We start from the raw sequence: 10,788 nt of genomic DNA, 5'->3' as shown, positions 1-10,788 counted from the left end.
TCAGTAATTCAAATTCTTGCTGAGTTCATTGGGTGGCCTTGGGCAGACATTTCTCTCAGCTTAACCCACCAGCAGTCTAACCGATGCCTTGAGCTCTACTAAGGAAGAGCAGGATACATTAACCACAATAAATGAACAAAAAAATAGCTATTAGAGAAATACACGTCTTTTGGGACAACTTTTGCGTATACAAAGCAGGTGCAATCATCACATGACGCTCAACTATACTGCACCACCGACCATGTGAAGTAGTGAAAATCAATAGTTGGGACTTCTATACCCACCATTTTGACACCACTGGCATGTGGGACATGTCTTAGTGCCACTGAAATTATGCTGCTATTCTGAGAGATAGTGAATGTGGGGATAATGATACCATCCTTCTACCCATGTGTGTGGCTGTGAGATGCCTTTTCTCTAAACAGGTATCTTTATCATATGGACAACAAGCATGGGCCTATTCTGTGTGATCCTCAGAACCGAGCCTTGCTAGATTAGGTTGAGAAATGGCAGCATGCCCAAGACCACCCACAAAACAAGGCTCAGGTCTCTCAATTCAGATTCAGCACTCTGCTCACTACATCATGGGGCTGCATGATGTAGTGGAAAGCTGAGCTCTACGGAGGCAGATCGATGGAAGCGCTGTGATGGGACGCATGCTCCTCTAATGAGTTCTTAAGACAGGAAGGGCAGCAAGTGTCAGATCAAGAGTCCACTGTCCAGCTTTCCAATAGAGCAATGCAAGGGCAGCTTATCAGCAGTTGGCAAACATGTCACCATAAATCTTATGAGGAGAAGCCTATTGAAGTGAACAGTTCCTTGCCTACAGCATAGCTATTTAGGTTCAGTACAAGTTTCTTAGAGGGCATCCATCATTCTCTTGTGCAGCATTTGAACATGGGAAATTAGGAAACAGGACAGGATTCCTGTAGAAAAAGAATCGGTTAGATCGCTTGGGCCCAGTCTGTTAGAGTTGTTCAGCAGAATCCCAGATCTGGACCTTTACTTTTGCCGGAATAAAACCTTGTTGCCTATTATAGCATTTTAAATACAATGCATTCAGACACATCATTTTATGTACATTAAACTTATAAATTTAACGTAGTCCAGCTAAAGTTAAGTGTGGCAAGTCACAATGAAAGCAAGGAGACTGAGACATGACTAAGTTGACTACCAATTTGGGTGTCTTTAAAAGAGGATTGGACAAATTTATGGAGGATAAGGCTGTCAGTGGCTCCCAGCCACATTGGCTGTGTTCTACCTCCACTGTCAATACCTCTGAACACCAGTTGCTGGAAACCTCAGGAGGGGAGAGTCTTGGTTGTGGTTTCCCATAGGTATCTGGTTGGGCACGGTGAGAACAGGATGCTGGACTAGGTGGGCCACTGACCTGACCCATAATGCCATAATACAGACAGAGGAAGGCAAAAGATTTTACAGAGGACAATCCTAAACATGTCTACTGAGAAGTAAGTCCTGTTGAATTGATTAGGGTTTCTCCCCAGGTCAGTTGCGTTGGGATTGCAGCCTAGGCCTCAAACAGTCCAATCATTCATCTATAACTATATCTATATCTATCTGTCTCTTTACTCAGAAGTAAGCCCTGTTGGGCTTGCTCTCCCACAACTTTTTATAGGATCACAGTACTATTCCAGCTTTGTTGTGATAGGGGAATACCTATAGGAACCTTGTTTGGGGGCTATCTCAGATTTTCTTCATTGTACGAGTTACCTCCCATGAGCTTCAGTAGCTAAGCTATAGAACTTGTGACTGCTTGCTCCCTAGGAATGGGGGAGACTTGATTCCATTCATATTCAAGGGTGAATCTATCAAATTCACGCTTTCCGAAACAATATGAAAAGTGAAACACAGCCATCCTTCTAAATTCTCACTTATCTGAATTTTGCAATGCAGTCAACCAACCAATCATAGAATCATAGAGTTGGAAGAGACCACAAGGGCAATCCAGTCCAACCCCCTGCCAAGCAGGAAACCACACAGAGGGGGGAGGGCATTAAAAAGTTTTATATTAGGGGGAATTGCTTGCAAAAATGTGTACATTAGTCAAAACTGCATAAAATATTCTTATTAGGAAAAAGTTATACTCAAATGGTAACGAATTTTCATGAAGGTTTCTATGTTTTTTGTTTAATTGCAAATTGCTGCAGAAATGTGGAGAACTGAATTTTAGAATTGGGGGTGGGATGCAATCAACTGATAGAATCGAAATGGGCAGATCCTTCCGCCCTTACTTGCTGGAAGATGTGGAACATATTCATCCCAGTTCCCCAAACCTCTCCCAGTTCTAAGCAGTGACTGCTGACAAAGCACAGAAAGAACAAAATTGCGTTAACTGCTTTCCACTTGTATATAAAGGTTCCAGTGGACTAGTTTGGTTACATTCCACTTCAGGGAAAGAACTTGGCCTTTACAGACTCAGGGAAATAATTATTCATTAATTATTTGCTAATATAAGAATTGCAGCATGGTGGGGGGGGGGGATAAGTGCACTTTGCGATTGACTTTTATGGTGACCAGCAACTGGAAACACTTCATAAATCTGCTGCTTTCTAAACAAAGGATGCCATTAGTGAGGAGGTAATTTCTGCAAGGATTATATGTGGTGGAGCTGTCAGTTGTGGCAGATAAATTATCACTAATAAAAATTTTGTTTCTACTGTTTCTCTGTTTAGACCAATAAGAGCCATTCAAAAAATGACACTTGGCACCCTCCCACATCAATCTCGCAGACATTGCATTCATCTTGGCAGTCCAGCCGAATTAGAGAAAGCATGCTTGTTATTTCAAACAATGGCATGTTGCCATTGCTTCATAAAAATGATGAGATTTCCATTAGCATCTGACATGGGTTTGGAATACCGGAATAGTAGATTTCACAGCATTTCAGTAAACAGCTTAAACTTGTTCCCTGTACATTATCAGGCACTCTCTGCTTCTTTTTGACTCTTAAAAAGTATAATAATGATAATGAATTATAAAGCCTTCTGCTTTGCATATGCCGCAGATGTACAGCGCAGGGCCAAATTGTAGGCCTGGGCTATTGCAAATGTGAAATCTCCCCTCACTGTACGGCATTCACTAAACATCGGGCTCATTTCTGACTAAGATACATAAAGATACTAAAGACAAATTAAGCTCAGCTATAACTTCTTTTCTGCTTTTGAGTGCAGTGCATCCAAACATGCCACGTTATAAAGAGAAACATTTGCATCTTTTCTCCAAAGGAATTGGGGCATTTTCCTTTGCCAAGCTTTAGTGAAATACTGTTCAACTCTCTCATTTTAATGTGCTCATAGTACATATATGCATATGTTTGACTTTGAGCACAGAAGCAGCAGCTATCAGACAACTGAAGGTCACATAGTGTACCACCATGAAAGTAATTTGCCGTCCAACCAAAATGAGAAGGAAAAAAAGAGGTCTGTTTCAAGTATACTTCTTCATGAATCGCTTGCTTCACACTGAAAAGTGCTTCCAACTTCCCCAAATACAGAGGTAGCGTTACAGGGTTTTGTTCCTTTTGAAATACATGGTTGCAGTCTTATACCCGAAGGAGCATCTCCACATGCATTGCTCAGCACTGAGATCCAGCTCCGAAGGCCTTCTGGCGGTTCCCTCACTGTGAGAAGCCAAGTTACAGGGAACTAGGCAGAGGGCCTTCTCAGTAGTGGCACCTGCCCTGTGGAATGCCCTCCCATCAGATGTCAAGGAAATAAACAACTACCAGACTTTTCGAAGACATCCAAAGGCAGCCCTGTTTAGGGAAGTTTTTAATGTCTGATGTTTTATTGCGTTTTAATATTCTGTTGGGAGCCACCCAGAGTGGCTGGGGAAACCCAGCCAGATGGGTGGGATATAAATTATTATTATTATTATTATTATTATTATTATTATTATTATTATTATTATTATTATTTCATAACTTTTCCCTCTTCACATTATATTTGAATTTTCACAAGACATAAAAGACACTTCTGGAACTAGAGGGGAATGTACCATATTTACTGTATTTATTTAGAGCGTTTGTACCCCACTCTTCAGCCAAAAAGGCTTCCAGAGCGGCTGAAGAGAAATCAAAAGAAGACACTCCCTAACTGCAGGATTATATTCAAACAAACAAACATGCAACAGACAAGAGAAAGGGGACATGTAGGGAACAGGAAAATACAACTCAAATCTCAGGCACCAGTTTCTAGACAGTTCTTCCTATATTGACCAGTTGGCATAGTACACAGTCAGCAGGTGCCTGATGAAACTGGGCCTCCAGCAAAGCCGCTGTGATGAGTCCTGCTTCCTCTCTCTTTCTCTCCCACTGAGGCAGCCTGATGAAATGGCTACCCTCAGATGACACCTGAGAGACAGGAGACCTGGCAGAGCTGGCCTGTCTCAGCAGAGTCAATGGAGTGCTTAATTAGTATTTATTTCTGTGTTATTTGCTTCCAGGGGAAAAAAATCCATTCGCAAATAATGAGCTTGCACTATATTCTACAATTTTTCCACTATATCCCACAATCGTTGCAGAAGTAGCTTTTATATCTTGTTAAGGGCTCAAATAAAACGTGTAAGTTAACAGTTAGAGAAATGTCGTGAAAATGGAAGAAGCTGCCGTGTGAATGCAGCCTACGAGAGCATTGAGATTTAGGCCTTTACGATACTTGCTCCATGGAGAGAAATGCAAGCAGGGCGTATTGGGGACAATAAACTTCCACAGCAAGCAGCAAAACTACCCATCTTGTACTTCCAGTGTGTGGGCAGGTGTGGGTGTGTTTCATCTCCATCATATTGGTATATGTGTATAGTTTGTGAAAACTATTCAAGTTGCTGTCCAGCTCTGTGACTCTATGCTCTGTTTTCAATAGCATCCGCAGGGCAAGCGTACAAATGTGCCCAAGCTGTTAATGTCTGGTCTTGTTTCCATTGAGTTGCATTGTATCTGGGGGTATGTGAAGGTTGTCTGTCTGTGGTGTTTGACCTGTGATGACTGTCCCACACCTGTCTAATCAATAAAATGCACACACATACACACTTGCAATTTACATTTTGCATTGTATGCCCCAATGAGGACCTTAAGGTCCATAAATAGTAATACCTTAGAGGTCCCAGGCCCGAAGGAAATCAGATTAGCCTCAACTAGAACCCAGGGCCTTCTCAACACTGGCCCCGACCTGGTGGAACGCTCTGTCTCCTGAGACAGGGCCTGTAAGACAGAGTTGTTCCACCTGGCATTTGGCCTGGAGCCAACCTGTTCCCCTCCCCCGTTTTCCCATTCTTTTCCCCTTTTGTACGAGGCTACATTTTTAAATTTTAATTTTAATGTATTTAGTCTTGTTGCTGAGTTGTATTTTAACTAGTTGTTTTATATTTGGTGTTAGCCACTCTCAGCCCGGCCTTGGCTGGGGAGGGCTGGGTATAAATAAAATTATTATTATAATAGCATTATTATTATTATTATTATTATTATTATTATTATTATTATTACAAGTGTAATGAAAAAAAATGGGGGAAAGCTTTTATCTAATAATAGTTCAGTTATCTGAATAGCTTTAAACCAGGTACTAATCTGCTCCAATCTGCCTGTCAAAAACAATAAAAAAACAGACACCACATTCTGTAGCATTAAGTGGGTAGTGATTGATTAAAAGAAACAAAATCAGAGTTTAAGCTGCCTGGATGCTTTGATATGTAGATCAAAAACCAAACATCACATTAATAGGAGTCATTAGGAAATGCAAACATGAACAAAAATGATGGCTTGGGTATAAATAACGATGACAATGACATCACAAAGGACTTGATCTTCCAAACTCTTGGTGTGCCTAATGAGCTTTGCTCCTATTAAAATAAGCTGGGCTTTCACCAGAACAAACCAAGCCCTGCATAAACATCTACAGGAATCGAAACCTGGATTAGTAAACTAATTTTGTTTATGGGGCAAGCTTACATTATACGACTACATCATAAATTTCAACCTAAATATTCCACTTACCATAACAGAAATAGATAATGTAATCATAATCCATTACAAGGACCTGAATCTACTGAGAGGTCTTTGTGCTATCTCAGACCGACGCAATAAAATCAGTGTTATATCAATGTCAGCAGAGCAATTAGATGGCTTATGTACATTTTCCTCTACAACTGAGGGAGTTTTAAAAAATATTGAACCATGATAAGCTGAGAGGTAAGTTGCATCATTGATACTGATAAAAATCAATGTCTTGGGTTTTTTTTAAAAAAAAATGTTCTTGATATTTTTAAGCTTCTGGAAAATCTTGGGTTGAATGACTGAAGAAGAATGCTATTGTCAATCAGCTAAATGAGTTATTCTTTATGATGTCAGCTCAGAATGGTGAGAAAGTTTCCCAATAGCTAGCGAACTACTACGTTTTAATACAGATAGGATCAGCTATGTTCTTTTTCTGTTTTGGCTGTTATTCTAGCACCAGGCAAGCTTAGCCAATGAGCCCAATTTTGTCGTGCTCCATCCATGCATGACTTGCCAAATTCTCCACAGAGAATTGTTTCTTTCTTTGATCTTCACTTTGCCTTTTCTGGTTCCATTCCAAGATTTCCACAGGGGAGCAATATTTTGGGCATCAAAAGTTGAAAGCTGATAGCACTAGGAGCATGACCAAAAGTGTTCCGCTCACCAGCAGGGAATTAGGACCTATATGCAATAAATTAGCAGCAATGTTGCAGCAGGAACACAGCATGCCCCAGAGAATGTATTTTGCATAGTTCCAGTGTTGGATGTATGTACTGAAAAGAAAGAAAGAATAGATATTGTCAATTATAACTTTGACGCTCAAAGAACAATAGCGAATCAACCTGTAGTATTTATTACTGGGATATCATCTATTTAGTGACAATAGGTTCAGATAATGCATAGGCTGGTTGCTTGTCCATGTGGATGTATTCCATATCAGGACAGTGTGAAAAATAATCGCATGGGAAGAAAGAGGGAAGACACAGAAATGAGCAGGCAGTTTTCTGCGATGCCCAAGGCCCCTTTGGATCAAAGCCAGCCACTTTCATTAGGAGCTCCTCCTAAAAATCAGTACAATATATGAGACAAATGAACGGAAGCACTCTTGTGGTCATGAAAGGTCCTCAATCCAGTGAAGGCTGTCACTGGTGGAAAGGGAGGGATTTAATATTGCTGATCCATCGTTCCCTCAGAACGATTCCCATGCTTTTCTAGAAGAGCCAACCCTCCATAGCATATGGCGGTGGGGGGCAACAGGGAGCTGCGGGGGGGGGGAGGGGAGAATCATCACGTGAAGATTGCTAAAGCTAATTGCCATAGGCAGTGGGAGGACCACCAATCTGTTTATTACTCAGGCTACCCATATCAAGGAAGGTAGCACAAAAGAATTCTGGCCCTGGCGCCGTTTCTTCACCTTTCCTGCTTAACTCAGCTCTTTTTACCCACATAAAACCTCTTTGTTTTATGGTTGTCATAAAATATGTTTGGTGGGTTTGAGTGAAAAATGGACACCTCAACAGAACATGAAATATGACAGACTGCAGAGAAGGAGAAGTGGAGCATGTGGGTGGGATGGGAAGGAAGAGAGAGGGTGGGGGGCGCACACATTTCTCAGCAGCCGTTGCAGATAAACATATCATCTAACTAATAAAACAGGGCACTGGATAAGGTGCAAAAAACTGCAGACTGCAATGTTAGCTTTCTCCCTCAGAACTGCAGCTATAATTTCTCGCACTAGCATTTGGCTTAACACATGGAGGCCAGCAAAGCTCTTTTACTTAAAACCTGAAAATGTTCTCAAGAGGTTTCCTCAAACTACAGAATGAAGTTTTAATTAGGCCAAAAAATGTAACGTAATCTTTACCACTTTGTGTGGCCTCTGTGAGCCCAGAAGAAACTGAGGCTCCTTCCCTCCACCAGCCCTGTCCCTCCACCCACCCGGGCTGAAATGCTTCCATTGTGTATAGCTTTTGTTCATGGAATTCCATTACTTCCTCCTTGAGACATCTACCAGTAGATCTTGCTTTCCTGAAAAATAAAAACTTTCTCAACCAAAATGGACCCTGCCTCTTTAAAGGGGATTTAAAACATGAACAGGATTGTTAAACAGTGGTGGGGAAGCTCAAGCATGGAAAGTCCTCCATGCTCCTCTCTGTCAAGCCTTTGGGGCTCTCTGTGGGGTATATCCCTCACGGCAAGGGTGCCATCTTGAATAAAATATTTGGGGGCTCAGGTAAGATCACATGATGTGGTGCATGTACACCATTTGAATGGCAATGCCCATCAACTGGGGGGGGCAGCCCCTCAAATATCTTATGGGGGGCACGAAGCCCCCTTGGCCCTAGGAGTTGGCTTCTATGCCTCACAGGCCTTGCCATCTGCCCTATTCAGGCACTTCTGCCAAGCCGGTAAATGTTGTTGCCATGTGCTATATTACCTCTCGCTTGCTTGGAGAGCTGTATATAGTTGTATATATTTCAGCATGGCTGAAATGTAGCATACTGTACAAAGGTAAGAGCACTGGAAACAATGCCATTTTGTTCTTAGCTTCTGTCACCATTCCCTACACTGTGGAATTCCCTCCCCACAGAGATGTGTTGGGCACATTCATTGTGTAGTTTTCATCATATGCTGAAGATATAACTCTTTACCCTGGTCTTTGATGCCTGTGAGATTACTATTGTAATCTGGTTTAATGGTTTTTAATGTGCGTTTAGATTGATGTAAGCCACCCTTGGACTTCAGGGGGAAGGGTGGGTAAGAAACAATACCATACCAGCACCTCTGTTTCCCCCCATTTTATATTCTGGAATATTGTTGTGAATTAAAACACACACACACACACACACACACACACACACACACACACACACATTCCTACATTAAATACCATACCTTAAAGGTAGAGGGCAAAGAAGATTACATTTTTTTAGATATAGCTTCCTGGTTTTTGCTTTTCAAATATTTTTTTAAAAATTTAAACAGTAGAAGATATGTTAAGAAATGTGTCTTGTAATGGGATAAAATTTTGGTTTGAATAATGATTTCAAGTGGTTTGAATATTTCAGCTGCAAGTCCTCAAAGGGAGGTTGTTTGTTTGTTTGTTTGTTTGTTTGTTTAGAGCCAATGCAGCTTTTTTTTCTTTTTTCTTTGGAATCACATTTGCATGTTGCTACTGGAGAGAACATAAAGTGTGTTGTGGAAGTTCAGAGACAACACTTCCCGTTTCTATTAATACCTGTTTACCCAAGGTGAAGAATCAGGAGGAATGCTTCAGGTTCGTTCACAGTGCAAGAATCAGAGGGCGACTCTTAAGCATTTCTGAACGTTATGGCGATTCTGCGCCATTAGTTTTAAGACTCTTTCTAGTCTGGTTATAACCCATGATGGGCATTTCTATGAATAGCTGTGTGCAAATAGTCAAGTTTCTATAGCCATATTGCTGTGGGTACAGATTTACTCCTTCACATATTTAACTTAACCTTTGGTTGTGCAGGAAAGCAGAAGTGTTATAATACTCTATGGGGAGAACACACCACTCTGGATTGTATTGTACAGTACGGGATTGACATTTAACTTAGAAGGCCTTAAGAGGCAATTACTCTAACTATTCCACTTTCCCTTCGACAGAAAGCTAGTGGAGCAATACATAATATGAGAATTACAACAAACAAGAAATGCTTTTTAAGGAGCTTAGCCTTAATCTCAGGCTCTTGCCAGCTGTGAGAAGCTGCCCTCAGAAGAGTCAGGTCAGGTAAGGTGCTGAAACTTCCTGTCTCAGCTGTGGCCTCACACAGCCTTCTAGACGATTCCATGACTGAAGAAAAACGCTAAGCCTCTAAAGATGCCCACCCAACATTTTAACAATAGACCATTCAAATTTATTTCTAAAGGGAGGGGAGAGCTGAAATATGAAGGCTCAAGCTGGCAAAGTGGAAGTGAGGACAGAGGAACGATCTTGTGCTCCTCTGCCCATTTCCTGCCCATTGTTTCCTAGTGGAGGAAAATATTTAGTCATGCCCAGGAGCATGTATGTGTGAGGAGGTGAGGTGGGTTTTGCACACTATCAAGGGCTATGTTCTGGAGTTCTTTATGCCAGGACTTTGGATGATCTGGTGGTTGTGGAAAGGGAGGATTTGACATAAGAACTCCACTTGTCACATTTTTTTCCAGGATGCTTACTGTTCTGATGGGCCACAAGTAATATGGGGGAGGAATAGAGCCTAGGGCTTGCCGATCAGAAGGTCGGCGGTTCAAATCCCCTCAACGGGGTGAGCTCCCGTTGCTCGGTCCCTGCTCCTGCCAACCTAGCAGTTCAAAAGTGTGTCAAAGTACAAGTGGATAAATAGGTACCGCTCCGGCGGGAAGGTAAACGGCGTTTCCGTGTGCTGCTCTGGTTTGCCAGAAGCGGCTTTGTCATGCTGGCCACATGACCTGGAAGCTGTACACCGGCTCCCTCGGCCAATAGAGCGAGATGAGCGCACAACCCCAGAGTCGGTCACAACTGGACCTTTACCTTTACCTTATGGCAACTTGTTGTGCTTTCATATTATGCACATGTAGGAATTAATTGCAATCAGCAGCAGAGTGTGTGGAAGAGCAGAGCCGCCCTCCTGGCACCAGGTTCACTGCTGTTTACCTGAACAGGGCTTTTGGTGGAGGTCAGACAGTTAAGGAGAGCTGAATTGATGCTGGCGTTCTCATTGTTGCCAACATACAGCCCCAAATCTGCCAATGTTCTGCCCGTCCAGACTCTGCAGTGCCACACTCAGCACCACTAC

Source organism: Zootoca vivipara, chromosome 2, assembly GCF_965207765.1.
Source record: "Zootoca vivipara chromosome 2, rZooViv2.hap1.1, whole genome shotgun sequence".
Classification (NCBI taxonomy): domain Eukaryota; kingdom Metazoa; phylum Chordata; class Lepidosauria; order Squamata; family Lacertidae; genus Zootoca; species Zootoca vivipara.
Note: the sequence above shows the minus strand (reverse complement) of the source record.